The 5,478-nt window shown below is 38.8% G+C and overlaps 1 protein-coding gene across 1 annotated transcript in view; it reads right to left on the reverse strand.

Annotated features, from left to right (window-relative positions):
• The window catches only part of LOC145518640 (uncharacterized), a 379,656-nt gene that overhangs the window by 335,156 nt on the left and 39,022 nt on the right, over positions 1–5,478 (reverse strand). The window lies entirely within an intron of this gene.

Consider the following 5,478-nt stretch of genomic DNA (forward strand, 5'->3'; position numbering starts at 1 on the left):
CCAGAGAGACTAGAACTTGGGCACACTGCCCTGGAAAATGCCACTCAAAATATCATAGCAATGGGGAGGTACACACTGGAATACATAAACCAGGGGCATTCCTGTTGTTAATTGTGGGAGATCAAGCAAATTACCTTATCTGAACCGTAACTCTCTCAGCTAAAAACAGAGGCAAAAATGGCTCTCCTCACAGTGTTGTTATGATATAGAATATGATTTATTTAATATTCTGGACATTCTAGTTATTAATGCTTAAGTTTAACTCAAGGTTTCGAGCTAATTTCCAAAGTATCAGAAGTACAGAAAACAGAAGTGAAAAAAAATAAAATAAAATGACACTAGGAGAAAATAAAGAGCCAAATCCAGAGAGTAAGAAGGTTTTCTGCAGGATAACGAAGTAGAGTTTTATTTGTTTGTTAGGTTTTGTTTTTTAAATAGAGCTCTGCTGTTGAAGAAGGAAACAAAGAAACAAACAAAACCTCTCTTCTAAAGCAAGAGAGAATTATTGGGTGTATAATGATATGTGATGCTTGGTCCTGGATTGATTCTGGTTTGGACACCTGACCGCAAAGGCATTTTGTGAACAATTAAAGGAATTTGAATATGGGCAGAATAGAGATAGCATTAAGGGATTACTAACTGTATCCACTGTGACCAGTCACTGAGGTGAGATGGGAAATGTTCTTGCTCTGTATAAAACTCTACACTAAAGTTAAAGAAAAACAGGATTCTGGGTTAGCTGTCACCTACTCAAACATATAAGAGAGAGAATACTGTCTCTATGGAACTGTCATGTGGAAGCAGTAATATTTCGCACCTCTTTGAAGATAAAGAAACTGTAAGAAAGTTGTTCAGACTCTTCTAAATTTGCTTTATAAAGCAAGTCAACCTACACTACATACTATGAGGCTCCAAGCTGGCTGCCCTTAGACATGGCACAAGTTCACTGGCTGTCCCTGAGTTCCACGTATCGATATTTTCTTATCTGCTACAAAGCTTTCCTTCAAGTGTGTTGCAATGGAGAGTCCATCACTCTGGCTGAATTTTCAAGACTAACTGGCCATAATCCACCATCTTCTGTATGTGTTCCTCCTATACCTATCTTTTGATCTATTGATCAGTCATCCATCTATCAATAATTTAAGGGTCAGGTACAGTCTGGTGTATCTTTTGTGACAAAAAGAAAAAAAACAAAACAAAACACAATGAAAGGACTCTTCACAGGATTAGCCAGCTGCTTCTCCATGTTTCCAAAGCACTGTAGCTCATATTTTCTATTAAGTCACGTGGGTAATATACTTCGCTATCTCCCAAACTGTCCAACTTTTTTTCAAGATTGACACCATTTGTGGTGATCCTGGTATGACCAAAGAGACTGACAATTAGGAAAGCTTTCCACCTTAAGAAAAACAGAAAAACATCAACCTAGGAAGTTTCAGTATCAATTATTATGGCCTCATAGTCAGCTAAAATTTAGTTTTCAATTTCTAAATACCAGGCCATTCTGTCTGCTTCCCTGTTACCTAGGAGCCCCTGCTATGGCAGATTGCTCGTCTCCATGCTTCGGTACATCTTTAAAGTGTTTTTTCACCCTTCTTACTTGCAGCTGCTGCACTTGAGTTCACCCGACAGCATCGTCTGAGTATCCTGTTATTTTAGTGCTGCCGTGTGTGTCCAACTCAGCAAAGCTATGCACCAGAGAGCATCACTTCAGGGCTGTGAGACTGGACTCCATAGCAGGAACGCAGTGAGAATCATCCTTCGGGGGCACTTTTCATTAGGCACAGTGGAAAATGAAGAAAAGTAAAATATGCACGCTGTTTGCTACCCAAGACACATTTATGAGAGGAAGGGAAGGCTGTAGGTGTGATAAAGGGAGGAAGAGAAGGAAAGAATTAAGGAAGAGGGGAGAAAAGAAAGTGAGGGGATTGGGGTGGGAAACAGAAACAGGGAAGGAGAGAAGATGAAACATTTATAGGAAGAAATTTGACTTTATTTCTCATTTAAGGCTTCACCTTCTCGGGGAATTTACCTCCCCAACAGAAAGCAAAACAATGCTTGACAACGCTCAGCCACCATTCTGTGAATGTTGGAACTTTGGTCTACCTTCTGCTTCATTGCTAAGTGGGTCCACCCACCTGAGTATAACTATCTTTTAAATGTTTCTAATTGTATATAGAAAAACAACAAAACTGCTTAGAAAAATGATTGAAAAATATCCTGAAATTAATGACCTGGAGTTTACCAAACTATTACTAAAGTATGCAGAGACAAAGTGAAAGCACACACACATACTGTGTGCAGTGCCAACTCTTGCCTACTAACAACACGGTAGATCTACAGTCAGGGGCATCTGCAATGAATTCTCTTGGCTTTAGGACATTCCAGATCTTATTCTGATTTCATGCCTTTTGTTCACTGCCTGTGCTGTTCTTCATCTTGGCCAAAATGGACTTTTTTCATGATTGTGGCTTGTACAGTAAATGCAGAGAATTCTGTCTTTTAGCTCAACTGCAAAAATATCAAGATTTCAAGACACATATTCTTCATCAGCTGTAAATTCATAGCCCTATTTATCTCTTTTCTGACTTCCTATTTTATCTTAAAAGCTCCGTTTCTGTCAGTCTTCCCTACAAGATGACTGTTACCAGTTACCCTCAAATGACAACTTTCTTGGCTCTGCCTTTGGATGTGGTGGTTGAAGAGACTGTGTAAACTGCCCTGTTTTTTTGTATGAAGAAAAGATTTTCAACTTGGCATTAAGTGAAAAAACCTACCCTGTTAAGCAGAAGCCAATGATTTGATACAACTTCTCTTGCTATGTTATAAATTAATTATTCTCCTTCCCCTTTAAAGCTATCTCTTCACCTCCAGCAAGCAGCTCTGTTGGCACTGGTTAATTTTTTTATTTTTTTCTATTTAGAATTTTCAAGCTCCAAAGTACAAACTGTATTGTCATGGGACAATAGTTACTGCATGTATGAGGCATGATGTCAGGTGAAATCCCACTGGTTTTTTAGGGGACAATCAGTTACTCAGAAGTCATGTGACATTAATTATCAAGAATAACAATTAACAATGAGTCCTAGAGATTCTGAGAAATCTGTGCCACTACTACTCAGAATTTAAAAAGTAGTATTTATAGTTACTCTTTCACATGACTCAAGTTCTGTGTATTTTATTTTAAAAATGAAAATGCAGCCTGGGTCATGATAACCTCCTGAAACAATATGCTAAAACAGGGCTAAGCAGCATAAACATTAAAGAAAAAATTGTCACTGTTTAGATAAACATAAGGACTTCTCAGGTGGCTCAGTAATAAAGAACTTGCCTGCCAATGCAAGAGATGTGAGTTCCATCCCTGGGGTGTGAAGATCCCTTCAGAAGGAAATGGCAACCTGCTCCAGTATTCTTGCCTGGGAAATCCCATGGGGTCACAAAAGATTCAGATACTACATAGTGGCTAAACAACAATATGATAAATATGAAATCAAATGTTTACGATTTCTAATTCTCCTGAACTCTTAAACAATTTTGATAGGGAAAAACTTAATTCCTGGAGGGAAATTTGAGATAATAAAAACAAGAGCATCACCTAGATCTGAAAACTACATATTCCTGAGATTCCAATTCAATAGGTCCATAATTGAGCACAAGAATTTGTGTTCTGAAAAGGTTGTACAGGTTATTCTGATGCAGACTTATCACTGACTGTTTGCCTTATGTTACGGAGCTCACTAAGAACAGAATCTAGGCCAAAAACAAGTTGTAATATATTTTCGTAATACTTCTATTATGCCATTTAAGGAAAAAGATACAAATACAGTCATTTCTCTTGTATTGCCATATTCTGAGGATGAGAAACTTAAGTCAAACATAAAGCCCTGTACATCAGGTGAGACAATCTAGATGTGGGCAGCTTTGGGAGTAAAAGGATCTCAACGGTCCAATCCACAGTCACTGGTAAGCTGTGTGAGTCTGGGAAAGAATGAGACTAGAGGTAGAAAAGTAGGAATGGCAAAATTCAGAGTAACAGAAATAGGGGAAGACTTTGGAAGAAAGCTGAAGCATCAGATATAATCACAGCCTATTGGGAACAATAATCAGATGGTAATCATCCAAGGAAAGCAGACACAGAGGTGGAAGCCAAGCCAACCGAGAGATGCTATAGGGAGCATCAACAGGTAGAAAACCAAGATCTTCAAGCTATGGTCTTATGGCACAATCCCACAGGATGGGCATGACTGCTCCACTTGGCCTTGGAAGGTGCTTGTCAGCAGAGCAGGACTCCCATTTCCCACCTCCCCTCTCTATTCTTTAAGGGGACTGGGAGAGCTTCTGACATCAACTTGAAAGGCTGTTGCAGTACTGGTAGATTAAGTTAAATTTTACACATCAAACATCATATTTTATCTCTCTTGACTTCTTATAGTGAAACAACATGAACAGAGACATTTTAGAACCCATGAAGAAACTAATATTAGCATCATACAAAAAAGCATAAAATAAGGTTTTATTCAAGATGGTTCTAAAATGGCTGCCTGTATCTGAACAAATGGTACTTTGAAGAAGAACTAGTAAATTTCACTAATAGCCAAAAGTAATTTATGAAAGGCCTGAAAACCAACTATTAATGGAAAGGAAATGAGAGCCAGAGAAATGCCATTGGGTTGAAACAAAGAAAACTGCAAACTCAAGCCACCACACTCACAATGAGTGACCTGACACACCTAACAGCTATTTTTATTGGATTAAAATTACCTCACAGAAACAAAAATCAGATGGAGACATTCTGAAAAAGGACTAAAACCTGTGATTTATTTACTAAAAAAGGTCCAGGGAGAGCAAAACTAGGTGAAAGGATCTCTGACTTTATTTGGTTCTAACCCTTATTAGGGGCAGTATCAAAAGGACAGTTAAACCAGTTGTACCAAATCAGTTCAAAATATAATGAAGGGTATTCGTATCTGGTATAGGCCAGTCACTTTGACAGACAGTAGAGAACGCAGAAGAATAAAATGGTGTGAAACCTGGGAGACTCCCTGAGTGAAATCTGAAAGCTGGTCCTCAGAGAGCATGGAGAGACCAAAAAAGAGGCAGATCACTCAGATTGGTGGGTGGCAGATTTAATAAGCATGGGATCTTCATACGAGGCTTGTATTGGGTACCACAAGATGAGTAAATTTCTGCACCAATCTCCAGAATCTTCCGAGTTGATGTAGAAGCCTTAAGGGGGTTAAGTCACATATACTGTCCAAATGGTCTCAATGTGTGGGAACAACGGATGAAATGCATATTTCAAGGACAGTAGATCAGTAAGAAGACCTAATTGCCTAGGTCCAGCTCAAGGGTCAATCTATAGTCACATACTATCGATGACTGGCAATGACCTCCGGCACCATCCCCGCTTTAAAGAGCTAGAACAGTAAACAGTTACCAGTGACATAAGATAAATTCCGGCATGATGAAAGACAGATT

The sequence above is a fragment of the Giraffa tippelskirchi genome, chromosome 8 (genome assembly GCF_054371585.1).
Source record: "Giraffa tippelskirchi isolate mGirTip1 chromosome 8, T2T-mGirTip1v1.2.pri, whole genome shotgun sequence".
NCBI classification, from domain to species: Eukaryota; Metazoa; Chordata; class Mammalia; order Artiodactyla; family Giraffidae; genus Giraffa; species Giraffa tippelskirchi.